This window comes from Zalophus californianus, chromosome 13 (genome assembly GCF_009762305.2).
Source record: "Zalophus californianus isolate mZalCal1 chromosome 13, mZalCal1.pri.v2, whole genome shotgun sequence".
In the NCBI taxonomy this organism is placed as follows: domain Eukaryota; kingdom Metazoa; phylum Chordata; class Mammalia; order Carnivora; family Otariidae; genus Zalophus; species Zalophus californianus.
The window spans coordinates 22410291-22430184 of NC_045607.1; the positions used below are offsets into that span (position 1 = coordinate 22410291).

At 42.0% G+C, this 19894-nt stretch overlaps 1 protein-coding gene across 11 annotated transcripts in view; it reads left to right on the forward strand.

Moving 5' to 3' along the window:
• The first annotated feature begins 6217 nt into the window (after positions 1–6217).
• LPAR1 (lysophosphatidic acid receptor 1) overlaps positions 6218–19894 on the forward strand; it is a 147201-nt gene continuing 133524 nt past the window's right edge. For 3 of the 11 annotated variants that reach the window (XM_027616692.2, XM_027616693.2, XM_027616688.2), the window contains exon 1: positions 16534–16740. The gene's annotated coding sequence lies outside the window, so the exon portion shown is untranslated. Of the gene's footprint in view, positions 6350–13205; positions 13284–15197; positions 15736–16296; positions 16359–16478; positions 16499–16533; positions 16741–19894 lie in introns of those variants that run through there. The other 8 variants (XM_027616699.2, XM_027616690.2, XM_027616689.2 and 5 more) reach the window with 7 other exon arrangements.

The following is a 19894-nucleotide window of genomic DNA, read 5'->3' on the forward strand; positions in this document are numbered from 1 at the left end:
GAGACACTAAAAGACCCTGGCCAGTTGGAGTGTGATTTAGGAGATATTATGGAATGGAAATTATCTGTTATGAAAAAATGGAAATTATCTGTTATGAAAAAGTGGAGGAGGAAACGGTGAAAGATTCAGAAAATAGGAATATTAGAATAGAGGCTAACTGCTATATATAAAAAAAGAGAGCTCCAAAATACAGGGGCTTAAATAAAAAATTTGTTTCCCTGTCAAATAACAGTCTAGTGGTGAGTGGTCCTGGTTGGTGGCGTAGCTCTCCTGTCTTCAGTTAGTCATTCCAAGACATTGTTTCTTTCATCTTGTTGCTTCTCTGGTCCCTAGGGTGTTGTCCTTGCTAATTGTTTTTTTTTTTAAAGATTTTATTTATTTATTTCAGAGAGAGAGAGAATGAGAGATAGCACGAGAGGGAAGAAGGTCAGAGGGAGAAGCAGACTCCCCGCTGAGCAGGAAGCCCATGCGGGACTCGATCCCAGGACTCCAGGATCACGACCCGAGCCGAAGGCAGCTGCCCAACCAACTGAGCCACCCAGGTGCCCGTTTTTTTAAGATTTTATTTATTTATTTGACACACAGAGAGAAAGTGAGAGAGGGAACACAAGCAGGGGGAGTGGGTGAGGGAGAAGCAAGCTTCCCACAGAGCAGGGAGCCCGATGCGGGGCTCGATCCCAGGACCCTGGGATCATGACCTGAGCTGCAGGCAGATGTTTAATGACTGGGCCACCAAGGCGCCCCCTTGCTAATTGTTTGAAATCGAATCAAGCTAGATGATGGAGGGCAATCTCCTTTTAAGCAAATGATTTGGAAATTGCAGACATCTCTCGCACTCACACTCTTCCACTTCCATTAGTGCAAACTAATCACATGATCGTAACTGGCTGCAAAGTTGGCTCGGAAGTGGAGACTCTAGCCGAACATCCATGGACCCAGCTAAAATTCCACTAGTAGGGCATAAGAAAAGTAAGTTTTTCTGGTGGCCACCAGTAGTCTGCCACCCCATGCTAAGCGATATATAGGGAACAAATTTCGTGGAAAGTATGGAAACTCAGGTCCATGCCTTTCTCGAAGGCACAAAGCATCTTTGCGGCTTACTGGCTAAAAGGCAAGTCTCTGAAATCTGTCACAATAACACAAATGAAACCTTTTAGTTACTACCTGTTGAAATTGTTTTCTTTTCAACTTTATCCCCAAGGATTCTGCGTGAAGGTACAGAACATTTTCTTTGCCTTTCTACAAAGGGCAATCTAGACTCTCTCTTTTCATGTCCTCAAAGATTAGCTCTGCTCAGGGATATCGTTAAATCCCAACCTTTTTGTTTTTCTCCAGAGCCTTCTTCAAGGGCTCCATTGTTTCCCCTCACAAAAGAACACAAAGCGAACTCTCTCCAAAGGGGCCTTAGGTCTTTCCTCCTGTCCGAACTCCTTGGGTAGCTCAAAGAGCTTAAATACGAATTGGAATTTATTGGCGTATGTAAGTTAAAAGTTCGAGAGACAGACCATAGGTTCACCTTGATCCAGGGGTCCAAATGATGTCTTTAGGATATTATCTCACTTCCTCTACATCTCTGTATGCTACTTTTCTGAATGTTGGCTTACCCCTTTGGCAAGTTCTTATTCATGGTGGCCTCCGACATTTTAGGCATTCAGTCTCACAGTTCCAATTGTAGCAGGAAAAGAGAATATATTCCTTTCTCATCAGCTCAAGCAAAAGTACCCAAGATTGTACCTCATTGGCTCTGATAGGATCACTGTCTCATCTTTGAATTGATCAATGGGACTGTGGAATTGAATGTTTTAATGGCCAGCACCACATCATAGGAAAAGGTTAAGTCAACACAAAACAGGAGAAAGGAATATCAGGGTGTTGTTAGCAGAAGGGAGCATGGATGCAGGGGCAATGAAAAAAAAAACAGACCCCCACTATGCTGTCCATTTGCCTGTGGAGTTGACACATCAGAACTAGTCTTAGGATGACATTTAAATGCTTGCCTGTGAGTAAAGATTATTTTCTAAAGCCCTTTCAACTACTTGGTTTCCCTGAGTCATCCACTTGCAGCTCCATACTCCAAATGTTTGTCACGGTCATGTCCCCATGTCCTTTCACCTTGAGGGCAGGTGTATGCTTTCTCACTAGGACCTACTGATCATGAGGTCTATCACAGTAATTGCCATTTTGCAATTGTAACTCCTTGTAGTTTTGATTTTATAGCCCATTTCCATTTTCTGTAACTTCATGCTGTACTTTATTTCTAATGCAAATGAGTGGCTTTTTTTTTTTTTTAATCATGACCCACCTTAACATAATGGGGGATATCAAGACTAGAGCATTCATAGCAAGAGTAATTTGTATAGGATTTCAGGAAAGAAAACCTCCATTATTTATTTATTTAAAAAGATTATTTATTTATTTAAGAGAGAGTGAGCATGAGCAGGGGGAGGAGCAGAGAGGAAGAAGCAGACTCCCTGCTGAGCAGGGAGGCTGATGCAGGGCTTGATCCCAGGACTGCTGGGATCATGACCTGGGCTGAAGGCAGAGATTTTTTTTTTTTTTAAAGATTTTATTTATTTATTTGACGAGAGAGACACAGTGACAGCAGGAACACAAGCAGGGGGAGTGGGAGAGGGAGAAGCAGGTTTCCCACTGAGCAAGGAGCCCGATGTGGGGCTCGATCTCAGGACCCTGGGATCATGACCTGAGCCGAAGGCAGATGCTTAAGGACTGAGCCACCCAGGTGCCCCATAAAGGCAGGGACTTAACTGACTTAGCCATCCAGGCACCTCAAACCTCCTTTACTTCTTAAACAGAATAATAAATCTCTCCAAGGTATAGTTTTAACTGGTCCTATTGATAGATGGTTATACATACTGGGATGTTCTCTAAGGTTTGCAATAGATAAGACATTTGCCACAATCATAGCAAGGCACTATTTACTTTATTGAGGACTAAATAAGGAGCAGGGAATCTAGTTTTGTCACTGTTCTCTTGGAACAAGCTAGATTAGCTGGGACTTAAACAATGTAATGTGGGGTGAGGTGGTTAAGAACACGGACTCAGACTTTTCCCCCCGAGGTTGACATCCTGCTTCTACCACTGCTTTTTGACCTTAGAAAAGTTACTTCACTTCACTTTTCTCTAGTTTCTTCATCTATAAAGTGGAGATAATAACAGTATTGACTTCACAGAGTTGATGTGGTGCTCATACGAGTTAATAGGATAAAATGTATAGAATAGTTAAAACTGCAAAAGTAATCTATGAGCCATTGAAGTACACAGTCAGAGTTTTGTTTGCTAGTATTATTTAATTTTTTTAAATGAAATTCACATATACCTCTTCAAGGAACAAAGTGAGGGAAGTATTATTCAGTAGCACGTTCCTTGAAGAGAACAACCAAAGCACAAAACGCACATTTTCTTTTTATGAATCCTGCCTAAATTATCCACATCTGAGTAAGAAAGTGGGAATGACATACTAATGGAAAAACAGGCTAACAAGCCTCCCCTAGTTTCATATTCAAGGGGTGGAATAATTTATGGGAAAGCTCTCAAGGCTTCTAAATGCTGCAATCAAATCACTATATGGAGAAAGCTACAAAATCAAATTCCAAACAATGAAAACATCAGTTTCTTAATGGAACAGTTCCAACCATCTGGCATTCATATGTTGTTTGCAGGGGTGGTTATTGTGCAGACATAATGACCCAATCCCACTTCTAGGCAAGAAGCTTTCATGAAGGAAGTTTACCCTGGCCATTTGTGGCTGGTTAATATTACCAGAGGATTTTTTTTTTTTTAACTGTTCCACTGTTAATGTTTCAAATTCAGACTTTTTTTTCGAGAGAGAGAACACAGAAAGAAGGAGCTGCAAATATATGTGTAGAGCACAAGAGGATGGGCAGATTTCAACATTTCAGAAATAAATTTTTCTTCAAGGCAATTTTTAAAAAAGAGGTGCCCAGTTACATAAGCTGGATATAGTCTTGATAATCAGTGATCTCTTAAACAGGTTGAAATTAAATATTGGATAATTCTCTTACTGTACCTTAAAAACTGATTTTGAATAAAACTGGAAACAGAAATTAATGACATTTCATTTTTACTTGAATAAACTGCCAATTTTGTTAGCGTATTATTTTCCCCTTTGCTTTGGAACTTGACCTACAGTCAAAGGTTCATTCATTTACTTGAACTTAATTAATCCAACAAGTATTTACTAAGCGCTAGATAACTGAGTTAGGCATACATATGTAATAGAGTGTAAAAAGATGAGTTTTTAAGAAATGGAAACAGGTGAGTTAGGAGAAGGGCAGGTTGATATAAAATGTTAACAGCGAGAGGTTTTTTTTTAAAGATAATTGGATAAGATGAAAAAGAAGAAGGAAGACAAGAGGGGGATGTGCAATAAAATTTAAAATTCAATGGAAATAAAATCTATGTTGGAGTGATTAAAGAGAAAAAATGCTATGGATCATAGGATCACATGGTTATAAGCTCTCCTAGGATGCAGGGAGAAAAGGCAAAGAGCTAAAAATGATAAGAGAGCAAGTGAATGGAGAATAGAGAACAAAGAGCCAGTGTATGGATAGGGCTGTTCTTGAAGGAGACAAAAAAAAAAAAAGAAAAAAAAAAAAGAAGCAAAGGTACAATTAACTATGTAGTAGAAAAAAACTCTCCTGGACCTATTTTATAAAGGTTCGCAAAACTATCTGTAAACCTATTATATAAAGACATATTTTTGTAGATTTGAAGGGGTTTTTAGGTTCCAATATAGTTCTATTTTTCTTTTTTGGGAGAGAACAGAAAACATTCAGAGATAGGCAAAGACTTCACCATATACCTCTCATAAAGCCTTGTTGAGAAGTGGGAAAATTGGTCCAACGGACTGAGTTATGTACCAAGTTGAGAGCATTTAAAAATTATTATTCAAAGAAAAGAATAAAATAAATTAAGGATTCAGCACCAGAAACTAAAGAGAATTACAAAATAAACCCAAGAAAGTCAGTAGGATGGATTTCACTGTAAACAAAACAGTTAATGAGATACTCAGCAGAAAATGAATAGCACTGATAAATAGATCCTAGATCTATTTTTGTTGTGAAAAGTAAAAAAATAAAAGACCTTTAGCAAAGCAAATCATTAAAAAAAACAAACACTAATTTATAGTACTAGGATAAACAAAGGTATAAATACCCTAACAATTCCCTCTCGAGCAATTTTAAAATCTCAACAAAGTGACTATTCATGACAATTATTTAAAGATAAGTATAACCTACTTTTAAAAAGGCAGTAACTATGGAATGTACTTGTTACAGGTTGAGTTCTCTGGGAAGTAGATGCTGGGGCTGAGTTGGGAGTGCAGAGAGTTTGTTGCAGAGTAACATCTATGAAAGGAAAAGGTGGAGAAGCGGGATGGGGCAATGGGAGCCATCAGACCACGATACAGAACCAACAAAGTTTTTGCAGGCCTGATGCGGATCTTGGGAACAAAGATGGTCCATTAGAGAAGTCCCACATTCGGACTTGTGTTGCTCCCTTGCTCAGTCATTGGCCATGGCCCACCATGAGACCAGCATGCTCTTGGCTATCACTTTGCTCCTTCGTTGGCTGAAGGGATATCCTAGGAAGAATGTGGCCTCATCTCAAAAGCCACAGAGGACTGAAAGTACTAAAAGCCATGGATTATCTTTGCAGCAGGTCAGTGAGTTCTTTCTTGAAGCAGATCTGAATGGCAGGTCTTCACATGTGTCGGAGTGTACTTGCTCTACATGGATCCACTTCTGCAAACTTGTGGAGGTAGTAGAGACTCCAGGTATCGGGTGGGCTTCCCTTCCTGAAGATAAACTTAGAAGAGGGGGGTTAGAAGGACCAACTAGAAACTTTATCACTGCAATTTGTCTCAGGACCACAGCTGGTACTTAGCTGCTCCATCATTCCTTATTCCTATACCTAGGAATAATCTATTGAGTTATCATAAAGTTAATTTTTCTAGGACATGTTTACTGTGTGTCTTCTAAATCCCTTCCCCCTCAGGTAACTTGTTTGCCAGTCTTGGTAACGCACCTCATGGTGGGACTCAAATCCTTGTTCCTCAGGGCTCTGTGTCCTGGGTAACTATGTTCTTCTTTAGTTGCTATGTTTGTCTGTTCACAGTCACAATGCCTTGTCTCCTGGTCTCTACACACCAGGACGCCAAACTGCCTAGGCAGAAACCACAGCTTGTAGTTCAATGGGACTTTTGCTGTAAGACTTTAGTCCTGGTACGAGTACAGAACCTCCAGCTTGTAGACCCCAGAATTGTATGGAGAGAAGCACAAAGTCCCACAGTGGGTCATGGACAGTGATGGTAAATGGGGTTACTTCTTGTACCCTCTAATTTCAGGGACTTGTGTATTTTTTCTGTTGGTGATAAAGCATCACCTCAATAGGTTTCTGATCCAATGCATATACTGCATCCTGAAAGATAGTTCCCCATGCTTGCAGGGTCCTGTCTCCAAGTTGGTACTTCAGCTGTGTTCTTCAGCAGCTTCTCCCTCCCTCCACAGGAAGCTTCTGGGTGGGGCTTTATGTGATAAGACCACATGATGCACCTTCTTCACTGTAAACTAAATGCCTTGGTTGAATGTTGTATGGGATTCCATGCCTGTGGATCAGGCATTCCATAAGATCTGGATAGTGATGCTGGCTGAGGCCTGAGGGTAGGAATGGCAATGCCATATGCAGAATAGATGTTTATTCCTGTGGAAATAAACCACAGCCCTTCTAGCATGGAAGAGGCTCAACCTAGTCAACTTGCCACTAAGTTGCCAGTTGGTCTCCTCAAGAAATGGTCTGTACTAGGAGCTCAGAGTTGGTCCATGTTTACGTCTGCACGTGGGCTTTGAGTAGGTCTCTGTAGCTGGTAGTTTGGACATTTAGAAGCAGCATCGTAGAGGTAGCTTTGGAAAGTGGGAGTCTATAGCCTCCCTCTCTGCCATGGTGGCCACTTCATTCATGTGTCCATCATGCTGTTGACAAAGGCTGGCTCAGCATTCCTGCTTGTGGAGAAGTTCTACCTCCTCCCTCTCCTTTACCAGTCAGAAGAATTATGGAAGGGGGAGGATCATGTTCATTCAACTTCATCTTAGAATAGATTATGATATTGAATGTAATTTACACTTGCCAAAACCTGTGCTGAATGGGTCAAGTCCATGCTCTCTAGATCTAAATTTCTGCAAGTCAGTGCCAATCTCACTCTGGGAAGAAGTCCAGTTATGATTATTGTTGTTAACCTTTCAGAAGCTTAAAGTCCCAGAAATGGGTTTTAAAGATAACTTTTCATAGATACTGTTCTAGATCTTTTCTTAGAAATTAGAGCTAAGTTAACCTCATCAGCAAATTCTATCAAGGCTCATTTGCTATTGCTTCCTTCCTTCTGATCATACTACATCATCCCAGGAGTTTTAAACTGTTCTGTGTTACTGTTTCAAACTCCTTACAGTACACCTGTATTGTGCAAACTAGCAGTGACTTCTGCGAAGTTACCTCTTGTCTGCATAGTAATCCTCCCAAGGTTGTGGCCACATTTTATATCAAATTGGTTCCTATTCTAAGGTTTGTAATCTTTTCAAGGTGCCCACATGAGGTGGCCAAGGGCTCTTAACAATCATGGATAAGAACTCCAACCTTAGTCAGTGTTATGGGCTGAATTGTGTCTCCCCCAAATTTTTTGTTGAAGTACTATCCCACAGAATGCGACTGTATTTGGAGATGGGGCCTTTAAAGAGGTAATTAAGGTAAAATGAGGTTCATATGAGTGGGTTCTGGTCCAAAAGGACTGGTGTCCTTACAAGCGGGTTAGGACACAGACACACAGACTGAGGGGAGACCAAGTGAAGACATATGGAAAAAACTGTCATCAGCAAGCTTAGGAGAGAGACCTCAGAAGAAACGACTGTGCCAAATCCTTGATCTTGGACTTCTAGCCTCCATATCAGTGAAACAATACATTTCTATTGTTTAAGCCACCAAGACTGTACTACTTTGTTCTGTCACCTCTAACAAACTAATACAGTGGGTGTGAATCTCAGTCAATGAACTTAGATATTCAAGAAGTATTTTTCTATATTTCAGATTAAATTCTAACTCTTGATCTCCTGTTCTTCAGGGTTGGTGGGAAAGCATAAGCTCAGTTCTTTTGGAGTTTTCTTCCATTCTTAGGGAATTAGTTATACACATGTATCCAGATGGGTCATCCATCCAAAGTTTTGTATAATGTCATTGTGTTGGAGGGGCCCATCTACCATTGGTCTTTAGAGTTTGCCTCTAAGACTTTCTGTTCTTGAGACACAAACCTTTCTCTGTCACTCTCCTACTAGCGTATTGTTTTTCTTTCAGGTCTATACATACCACTCTATGCCTGTAAATCCTTTTATCCTAAGAGCTTAAGCTCTCTGCAAAGATTTTTGGCTCTTTTGTTGTCTGTTTTGCCGCACACCTTCCTGGGCAATGAACACAGAGCATATGATGATTCAACAACGAGAGGGAGGAAAATGGAAATACAGGGAAAAGAAAACATTGAATAAAAATCTTAAAATGTAGTCTTGTCATATAATTAGTATATCTCACTAAGGGCAGAAGAAACTATACACTCTTGATTATAGAAATATGTTCTATGTTACACAGAATTAGGATACTAGCTGTGGAAAATCACAGACTTTATACCTAGGAATAATCTACTGACTTATCATAAAGTTAATTTTTCTTAGGACATGTTTGTTGTGTGTCTTGGTTTTGTGTAGGAATATAATCATTTTCTGCTTCTAGGTGTTGTAGTGTATACATGCGTTTAATCACAACAGTAGCTCCCAGAGGATGTGATGGCTGAGCATTATTCCATGTTTGTTTTAGGAATATTATTGTATGGATAGAGCCACATAATTTCACTTGCATTTAAAAATATATTATTTAGGCATAATCTACAAACAATAAATTACAGTAATCTTAAATGTTCATTTCAATGAGTCTGGGCAATTATATACACCCATGTTACCTCCACACAAAGCAAGATATAGGACGTATCCTTCACCCAAGGAAGTCAGTCAATCTCTACTCCCTAGGCAATTGTTTTTCTGTTTCTAACTTTACAGATGAGTTTTGCCTGTTCTAGAACTTCTTGGAAATGAAACCATAGAATATACACTGTTTTGTGTGTGTCTCCTTTCGTTCAGCGTGTTTTTGAGATTCATCCATATTTTTGTGTATATCAGGAGTTTGTTCCTGATGTCACTCATTCATCATTTTTTTTTTTAAACCTTTGGAATTTACCCGTCTCTGCTTCTGGCAGAGTATATGTTAGTGGAGCCATTCAGTTAAATGTAATCAGTGCTTAATCAAGCAGACTTTGCACAAATGTGTAACATCTCTAACTTGCCCACTTTTGATGAGTGCCCACTCCAGAAGGCAGTACATCAGAATTTCTCCTTTTCTTAGATTAATCCGTAGGTGTCATTGACCTGCTGAGATAACAGTCAAAATATATGTGAGTATATATATTAGTTAAGCCAAGTTAACTGATAGATTCCCAAAATTTATTGGTTCAAAGAACAAGAAATATCTTTCAGGTAAAAGTCCATAGAGGGTGTTCACATCAGTAGATAGGCTCTCCTTCATACGGACACTAAGGCGTCAGGACTTATGGCTGCCTGTCATCTTCAAGCATGGCTCCAAGGTTGGTGTGGGCATCACCATCCCAGGCAACCAAAAGGGACAAAGACCATAAGGAAGCACATGTAAGAGAATTTTATAGGTAGTCCTAGACCAGGCAGAAGTCATTTAGGCTCAGATTCTACTGGAGAGAACTCAGCTATGTGGCCTCAACTACCTGTAAGAGTAGCTGGGAAATCTACTCTAGCTGGTACCCAAGAAGGCAAGAAAGCATATTATTGTAGTCAGAGGCCTCTGCTACAAGATAGATAACTACATTTATCTGTAGAAAAGTTTCATAGCTTTGATTAGGTTCTGAAAGCAGTCTATATCCAAAAATGTTTCAGAGCCTCTTGTACCTCTAGTATTGCTGCTTTCACCTTGCTCTAGAAGGTATAGTAGACTATGAAATCAAAACAACAGAGACAACAAAATACACATGACTTAGGAAAACCCTGTGCCCCACTTTTTGCTCAGGGTGACACAGTGCTGTTCATATCCCTTAGAATACTCATTGCAGGGCTTGAAGCAGACATCATATCAACTACCAGAACTCATAAGAATCCAGCATATTAGAATCTGTCATATGTTTTTTTGAAAGAAAAGACTCTTTATGGTTTGTGCTTTTTGTGCCTTGTTAAGAAATTCTTCTGTACCCTGAAATGATGAAGATATTCTAAAAACTGGAGGTGTTGCCTTGTTTTTAAAATCATTAAGAACTTACTTTTGTTTAGAGTGTGAGGTACGGATCCCATTTTTAAAAATATATAAAGAGAGTGCTAATTATCTCAGCATTGTTAATTAAACAGATCATCTTTGATTTACTAATTTGCATTGACTTATTTGTCATTTATATGAATGGTTGTTTCTGAACCTACAATTCTCTTTCATTAGATTATTGAATGACATAATAGACCCTGCAGGTCTATGAGGTTCTGTTTCTGAACCTGCTTTTCTTTTTTTTTTTTAAAAGATTTTATTTATTTATTTGACAGAGACCAGCGAGAGAGGGAACACAAGCAGGGGGAGGGGGAGAGGGAGAAGCAGGCTCCTTGCAGAGCAGGGAGCCCAAGCGGGGCTTGATCCCAGGACCCTGGGATCATGACCTGAGCCAAAGGCAGACACTTGACTGAGCCACCCAGGCGCCCCATGAAGCTCCTTTTCTTGTTCATTAGATTATTTACCAATCATTGCACCAACACCACATTATTACAGTATGAAGCTTTTGATATCTGAAGGGAAAATTTTTCCTCCCTCTGGTTCTTCAGAATTGTCTTAGTCATTCTTGGCCTCTTCCAATTCCACATGAATTTTGGAATCACTTTGTCAAGGTCTATGAAAGACCCTATATTACAATTTGAAGTAGATTGCTTTGTGATCAAGGAGTCTTCTCATCCATGAACATGATGTATCTCTCCATTTATTTAGGCCTTTCTCTGTATTTCAATGAAACTTTATAATTTTCTCCACACATACTCTACCTTTCTATGCATTTTTAATCAATTATAATAAAGATTGGTTGCTATTATGAGTGAGACCTTTAAGAATTTATAACCTCTAATGGGCTGTGGTTTCTTCGTATATTGATCTTTTATTCAACAATGTTGCTAAACTCTTATTCTATTACTTTATTAGATTTGCTTGAATTTCTTAGCAGACAACTACATCATCTATAAATCATATTTTCTTGTTTTCTGACCCTTATAACTTCTCATTTCTGTGTGTGTGTGTGTGTGTGTGTGTGTGTGTGTGTGTTATTAGCAAGGGGCTTCAGTACAATGTTGAGTATAAATGATAAAATAGTAAATCTATCCTTGTTTTGTTGCTAACTTTAATAGACAAATGTTTAATGAATTAAAATTAAGAATACTGTTTCTAGAATTAGGTTGTTGGTAGCAACTCTTTATTGTGTTCAGGAAATTCCTTCCTTTCCTAGTTTGCTAAGATTAAAAGAATAAATGAATGGCAAATTACTTTATATTTTCTAATATTAAATCATCCTTACATTATGGAGTTAACCTGATGAAGTATATTTTTTTAAAAATCCATTGCTGAACTAGGCTTGATAACATTGTATGTAAGAATAACATTTTTTAATGCCTTTTGAGATTTGTCTAATAATTTTCCTTTTTATGTTTTTTCTGATTTTTGTATCAAGATTTTATTAACTCATAAAATCGAGATGCTTTCCTTCTTTTTCTAATCTTTGAAACCATTTGAATAGAGATTGTCTATGAAGATTTCATAAATCTTTCCCACTAAATCTTTGAACTTTCTTGCAGGAAGATTTAGAAACGGGAATTCAGTTTATTTAATGGTTATAGATATATTCATGTTCTAAATTTTTTGAACCAATAGTTTTTGTAATTTATATTTTGCTAAGAAGTGTTTATTTTAGCTAAGTTTTTAATGTTCAGAAAGGATATATGACTATACTATTCTCTTAGTATTAAAAAATTGTACTGAAACTATAATTATAATCTCATTCATAGTCTCATTTTTCTTTTTTTCTCCACTATCCGTTTTACTAGCAATTTACCTATTTTTGTTTGATTTTTATGACCCTTTCTATGATTCCTTTATATATAGGTCTCTTGTTAGCTCTAAGATTATACACGTGACACATGTTTTTTTCTTCTTCATTTTCGTTTTTTTTCTCCGTTTGTTTTCTATCAAAGCTTTTTCACTTGGGTAAGGAAGATTACAGGAAAGAACTTGCTAGTCCTTTATCTGCTGTAGACTGGCCAGATGATTTGTGCAGAAATGTGATGTGATGAGAAGCAGGTGAGCACAGAGGCACTCCATTGAGGGTTTTCATTTCATTGCCAGGTAGCCCTCCCACAGGGCTGCTATGCATACAATTCCAACGTCTCCTCCCCCTTCTTGGAGTCTCCTTATGCTATTTCTACCGTTAAGAGCATTTTTTTTTTTTAAAAACTAAATTGGGCTGCCTCACCCATCTCTGCCGCTGGCCTTTTAAAATAGAAAGGTTTCCTAAGGAGAATGATTTCTTTCTAGCCAAAGGAAAAACACCAGAGAGGCACACATGCCCTATGTAAAGAAGGAAGAAACCTATGCCCCAGAGGCACCTGAAGAACTTTCCCAGCAGGTTGTATTCTCTCGGGGTATTGTTTCACCAAAATATATTTTTTGAACCAGTCTCTACATTAACAGACCAGGGAGAGTTTCCAACAGATCTTTCTGTTGATAGTTTTGATTAATCTCATAGAAAATTTCAAAGGCTTTTTGCCAGATGAAAGGGAACATGGGAAGGCAGAGAACTGGCATGACCAGCAATCCCTTTCTGAACAAATGATAGAGCCTAATGCAGTGACAGCCAACTTGTCCATCCTAAATGCTTTGTCAGTTATAGCTCTTGGACCACTCACTAGATAACATCAGTAATCTAACAAAGTCTATAGTATCCTTTGAGATAATAATGGAAACTGTACTTGAAATATTCCTCATTAAAATTCTCTTCATTTTGCTGAAAATATTTTTTTTCTCACATTTGACAGCACCAGCTGTCTTTGAGTCTTCGGCTCTGCTGAAGTCATTTGAAGAAACAAATCTAGAGAAACACTGCTTGGCAGAAGGTAAGAGAGAAAGGTTAGAGCAGAAAGCATTTGGATGACTATCCAGGAAAGGCAATGGTCTGAGTGGCAAGAGGGCCACAGGCAGGTAAAAACATTAAAGAAAGTATATCACGGTATCCTTCATCTCTACTGAAACAATATCATCTGTTTCAATGTTTTAAGAAGACTGTTCAAGTCTATTACCTTACTTTGATAAAGACAGCTCAGAACCCAATAAAATAGACTATACTGGTATTATTATCCCATTTTACAGAGGAGAAAACTGGCTCATTTGGAACACAGTACTTGTTTTGATGAATTAATCTCTGTGCTGAACTGAATTCTGTCTTGGATTTCATGTTCTCGCTCCTTTTACGCTGGGCATACAACCTACATTGGATTTGAAAGTTATTGTCCTAAAGCTGGTTGCAGAGCAGTCTCATTCAGACAGGTCTACACTTGTCAGAAAGACAGGTCTGTCCACGCTGACCTTGAATTTTGTTCTCCATTTCATCTTAGACCACAGGAGACCAAATAAAGAGAAAATAAAGTGTTGTACAGCAAATAACTTAGAACTCTTGAGTACATAAGTCTTGTGTGGACAGAACTCCCCATTTGATGTCAGGACCACAGAGTAGGCAGTTATATATTAAGGCAGTTAATATATAATGAAGGCACGAGCAGCAATATTCCTTAAGATGGTAAGAGATAAAATCAATATATTCAAAGATATTCAAGGGGAAGTGGTAGGCAAGAAATTCCTTTACACTTTGACTTACGAAGAAGGGCTAAACATTGAAATACTTTTTAAATTAAATAATCTAATAATGTTTATTGATAAAATTAATATAATACTTCAATTATTTTAAATAAAAATGTAAAATATTCTTTCCACTAGATATTGAAGTTTTGGCATTGAGAAACCTAGCTAAGTGATTTTCTGAGTTGTGTAGAGCTGTGGTGAAAACAAAACGCTTTCAGCATGTATTCTTTTCTTATCAATATATACTTTGTATTATACTTAGACTTTATAGTGGATATTTTCCTATTTGCCCAATATATTTTTTTAGAGTTTAAGGTCAACGCCTTTCATTATTTGAGAAAAGAGTGTTGGACATGCATTTCTGTACTGTTACATGAACATATTGGCACCGTGCATGTATTACATTTCTAATTTTTCACATTCTAAGTGGATTATTGTAAAATAAACCATAAATGGGTAGGAAAGGAGAGAAAGTGGAATGTTTGATTTTTTAGAGAGGGGGAGCTTGGCTGGCTCAGTCCGTAGAGCCTGGGACTTAACCTCCCGGTTGTAGGTTCGAACCTCACACTGGGTGTAGAGATTACTTAAAAAAAAAAAAAAACCAAAACTTTTTTTTTTGTTTGTTTTAAAGGAGGATTTGAAAGATTATCTTAAAAAAGAAACCGCTTTAGATAGTAATTGACTAGCGACAGGTCTTAGCCCTGAGCATCCTGTGAAAACCATAGGCCAACACAGTCAAGGTTCTAAGCAGTCGCGGGCAGCAGGTCACGTTCTGTTACCAAGCACACCTAACTGGTATCTCGAAAAGTGTTGGTCCTTTACGAGATGTCTTCCCCTCCCCGCCCACTGCGGTTTAAAGGGACCTCTCCTTTCTGAAAGCCCGAGATTACCGAGTGACTACCACCAAAGCAGCCCCCCCCGCATCGCTGTTCTGCGTTTCTTCCTCAGACCTAGCTATCCGTCCTGCCGAGCGAGTCCCCCTGCCACACTGCTGTCCCGGTCTCTTATGTGCCCTTTCAAAGGCAAGAGCGCACTCAGCTTTTACCCCTTAACAGCTCCTTCTGATGCGTGGCGGCTTTAGCCCCGGAGCGAGAGGCCGAGAATTGCCCAAACTCCGGAAATCCTGGGAAGCCAAGGGTGGGAAGCGGGAGGTGGCTGGGAGGTGGCGCGGCTTGAAAGCCCCCGATGGACCGGGTGTTGTTAGAGGACCTGGGCGATCCTCTGTGGCTGCCACTTTCCCCGAGAACGATCTCCAGACCTTAGTCTGGCGCCGCTCCCGCCCACACCTCCAGGTGTGCATTCCCCGCCCTTAATTACTCTCCTAAAACTGATAGTTTGCACTTGCAAAGTTTCACTGGGAAAGCGGAAGAGAAATGTGTAACCCTGGCTATGGAGAACTAGGGGAGCACAGTCACACTTGTTTTGGTCTGCAGACCGAGTCAATGGAAAACTCAGACAGAAACGTGTGCACCTTTCTAGCAGAAAAGTCGACTCTTGGTTTCTTTGCAGCCTCCAGTTAGAGGCTGTGCTGGGAGAAACTTGGTGTCTTCCGCGAAGTTGAGAAACTGAACTACGAGAAAGGCCCTACTTCAGGGTTTTGCGGGCCCGCGATGTTTTCCAGAGCTTTTCGAGTGGGACGAGTAGAGCGACAAAATGAAAATGCACCGTGTGGGGGAGCCCACCCAGCCCAGCAAGCTGGCGGACGCTGAGGTGAGCGCGGGAGGGGTGAGCATCCGAGCCGGTGGCCGCGGGTCTCCGCGGGTGGGTCACACGGGGCTGCGGAGGTGGGGGGGGGCGGTAAGACAGTGACGGGAGGCTTAGGTGCCCCTCTACCCCCGCCCAGCCGCCAGGGCAGGGAGGTCGCAATGAATGGGGGAGGGGGCGCGCCGAGTGTCGGGGCTCTGGGGGCGTCACACCAGGTGACGGAACGAGCCAGGGGGAAGAAGTCGGGGGGTGCGGGAATTGCCGACTTGTGCTACGTGGAGCCGGCAGAAAAGGCGGAGGAAGAAAGGAGGCTGGCGTCCGCGCCGCGGCTCCGGCCCTCCCCCGCCGCCCCGGCCAGCGCGCCAAAGCGCGAGCAGGCGGCCCGAGCGGCGGCTGGCGCTCCCTGGGTTGCGACTCCCCCGCCCGCTGCGGAGCACTGCCCGGATCTTGGGCGGCCTGGACGCCGGCGCCGCGGAGCCCTCCCCGGCTTCCCCGGGGCGGGGGGGGGGGGGGTGGTGGGCGCAGGGGGCGGCCCCGTTCCGGGAGACCGCCGAGGGGGCGGGCGGAGGGCCGGGCGCGGGGAGCGAGCGCGCTGCGGGAGGCCAGCCGGAGGGCAGCGGCGGGCGCAGGTAAAGGGGCGGGCGCGGGGCGGGGGGACGGCGCCCCCTGGGCGCTGAGCCAGCGGCTGCCGCGTCGCCTGCGCCGCAGCACGGCGCGCTCGGCTCGCACTGTCCCGGGGCAGACAGGCTTTGTGGCTGTGCGAGCGAGTGTAAGTGTGTGCGCGCGCGCGCGCTTGCCTGTGTCGGCTGTGGGTGGGCGTGCGCGCTTGCGAGCTGGCCTGCAGGAGGCGAGGCTCTCCTGGCCTCCGCAGCCAACCAGTTGACCGAGCCCCGGGAGGGAAGTTGCCGCAGCCGCCTGGGCCGCCGGCCCTTCGGTCCCCCGGCCAGGTCAGTGCGCCCCGGGGCCGGCGCTTTGTGCGGCGTCTGCGGCCCGGACCCGCCCAAGTGACACGTACGTGGCCTCGGGTTACCTGGGTCTGGGTGGGAGCGCGAGAAGGCTTGCAGGGGGTGGGGGGGCTCGAAATTACCCCAAAGCCGGGTCCGGGTGGACGTGGAACGCCAGGGTTCCCCGCGCCCCGCAGCGCGGAGCTCCCGCACCACTTGCTTCTCACGGACGACTCCTTAGTCTCTCCCGAGCTGCGGACTTTCAACTTAGTTTTCTGTGCAGCCGCCTAACAAACACGCTCAGCAAGTAACTGGGAAATTGAAGGCAAGGGAGGGACCTGGCTTAGAGTTGGTAGTTTTGAAACCGACAGGCTCGTTTGGTTTGTGTAGGACTAGTTTGTTATGAATGGATTTAAATTTTATTCTTGTTTTTTCTTTGCTGCCATTTGGCCTTTGATTTGTAAGGGATGACGGCATCCAGGACTTGTTGCTGCCTTCGGTCTGGGGCCTGAGATTGTTGCTCTCTGTCGCTACTTCTCTTTCTTTTCTTGTTTGTTGAAATCTCTGGATTTTTCGTAAATGTGGGTTTTCAGCGAGGGCTCCGCTTGTTAAAGTTTCACCGATTCCCATTTGGAATAGGTGCATATTTGCAAACCTGAATATCGGAAACCTGTAACTGCAGTTATTAGGATAAAATCCTCTATTCCTTTAGGCTCTAACAGTCCTTGTTTTTCACTTATTTGCATAAGTGTTGTTTGTCCAGCGTGAGCATAACTGTGAAGCCAGTGGTCTGTGATTCAAAGCCTGCGATTCTGGTTAAAGGGAGACTGCACTGGGAAACCTTCTAAGTTCTCCTAAGAAGAGATTCGCTTGTCAAATAGAAGAGTAAGCCCCAAGGGAAAAGGGTGTATACTGGAGTTATGACTGTTTGGACCGAACTAAATTGCATACACACACACACACACACGCGCGCGCGTCACTCTACCATCTAGTTGTTTCTGTTCTTGGTTCTCTAAATCTGGTAGCAGTGAGCAAATTTGCCTCAAATGCAAAACTGTGAATAACGATTAGCACTGTAAGTATGTTAAGGCCGTGTTTTACTTGACACCGTTTAATTTGAGGATAAAGAAGCTAAGTAAGAGAAAGAGGTAGCGTAGGGGGAAGGCAGGGGCAGAATGAAGAGTGGGCTGTCATAATGTGAGTCCGTATGCTCACCACGTCCCCTAGCGGTGCCTACCTTAGCCAGTCAGGTCAGCTTGTTCTTCATCTCGAGGTACTCGTCTGGAAAATGGATGGATTTAATGATCTTTGCTGTTCTTTCCAGCTCCCCCAAGTACTTAGAACCTAGCGGTTGGTTATCCCATGGTAGAATAGTAGGAAGAGAGTAAAGCGTGAACGGGTTATTCCAGAAGGGAAGTGAGAGGGCAAGAGGGTCAAAGGTAGAAAAAAAAAAAAAAGTGCAGTAGGAGATGCCTGGACCGGGGGGGGGGGCGGGGGGGGGGCGTGTAGAGGAAGAACCTTGACCTGGGGGTTGATTTTCCTCTCTTTTTTCTTTCCTCCTCCACAAAGGCATCAATAATACTCCCCCACACCCCCTTAATCTTCCATTATTCTATTACAGTGAGTGAACTTGTTTAGCCTTAAAAGTGATGTGGAGTGGGGGTAACCTCTGTTGTGGGACCTGACCAACTTCCCATTTGTATCAGTGTCTCTCAGGCTCAGCAGCTGCCCAGTGCTGTGGGCACTGAGAGGATCTCAGTATCCCTGTAAATGATGGGGAAAAATACAGAGATGGGAAGGGCAGCCCTTTCAACAGCTTGTGTTTGGAAACTTCTATTTTTGTTTGAAGCTAATATTTACCAAACAAATTTCATTAAAAAAAATTATACCATAGATTTTTCAAGGCTTTACTGAATTGGTTCTATTAGACTGGGAAATTCAAAGAAAGTAAAACTCTTACTTGCTAAGTCTTTTTGATACATAATGACACTCAGCCTGAAGTTAGTGATTTTTAGGGCCAAGAATCTTATTTCAAATGCTTAGTAAGGAAAGTTGCAATCTGGGCAGAATACACTATCATTTTCACTGGGAAGCTCCAAGTGTTCAGCAAATAACAAGACTTCAAATTTAGTTTGAGGTCAAGATTTTAATATCTGTGCTTAATGTGTGGCTGGCCTTCCTTTAGTTTTTTTGGTACCCATGTGTGGCTGGTCTTCCTTTAGTTTTTTTGGTACCCATATGCATACACACTTGAGGAACATGATTTATTTTAAAAAGTGAAGTGTGGATGTAATAAAACTGGGAACATAGCTTTTGGTTTAAAGTCTCAAAGTTTGCTCTGGCCTTGTTAACTCAGCCTTATACTACTTGGTTTCTTGTTTTTACATATCATGTTACCCCCTCCCCCCCAAATCCCTATTGTGTTATTACTTAGATATCTCGTCGAGAACTATTATGGATGTCTTAGAAGGTTGGGAGAAAAGGAGAAAATTGTAATTGAATAAGCAATTACTGAATTCCTCCTACAGAGGCAGACACAAAGACACTAAAAAGAGCGGCAGTGCAGAGGGAAAACGTGCAGCTAACTTCAATATATAGTAGCTGGATGGCGTAACTAGGGGTCAGCTGTAGAATCCAAGAACCCTTGGCATGCTCGGGAATGGAAAATGAACTTTGACTCTGGGGAAGACTTCACAGAAGGGCCTTGAAGGGTGAAAATGTTGCATCTCTTAAAAGATGAATGGTGGAGAATGAAGATGTAGTTGGAGTCTGGGGTAATGAAGCCTGGAAAGGGACCAGGCGGTAAATTAGGGGGGACCTGGGATGTTATTTTATAAGAAGTTGTGCTACGTGGGGTTGGGAAGGGCTAAGTATTAACCCCCACAATGCTGGAAGACAATGGTAGTGCCTACTGGGGCATCATGAGGGGTGAAATGTGTGAAAGGACCGAGCTTTGATTCCTTTACATTTCCTTGTAACTCTTGGCCAGTGAATGTTAGGGCACTGCTACCAGCTCATCCAGATTATATAAAAATGATAGAATAAATGATACATAGTTTCCTCCTCCACAGTCCTCCCAAACTGATAATGGTCTTTTGAGAAATTTCATTGAGCAGAAATTAATGATGCTTGTGAGGCCTTTTGAGCCTGTGAGTTAAAATCACTCCTCAGGCACAGAGCTGACCAAGAAAGCCTTTTGTTTTGTTTAGGGAAGGGCCTGT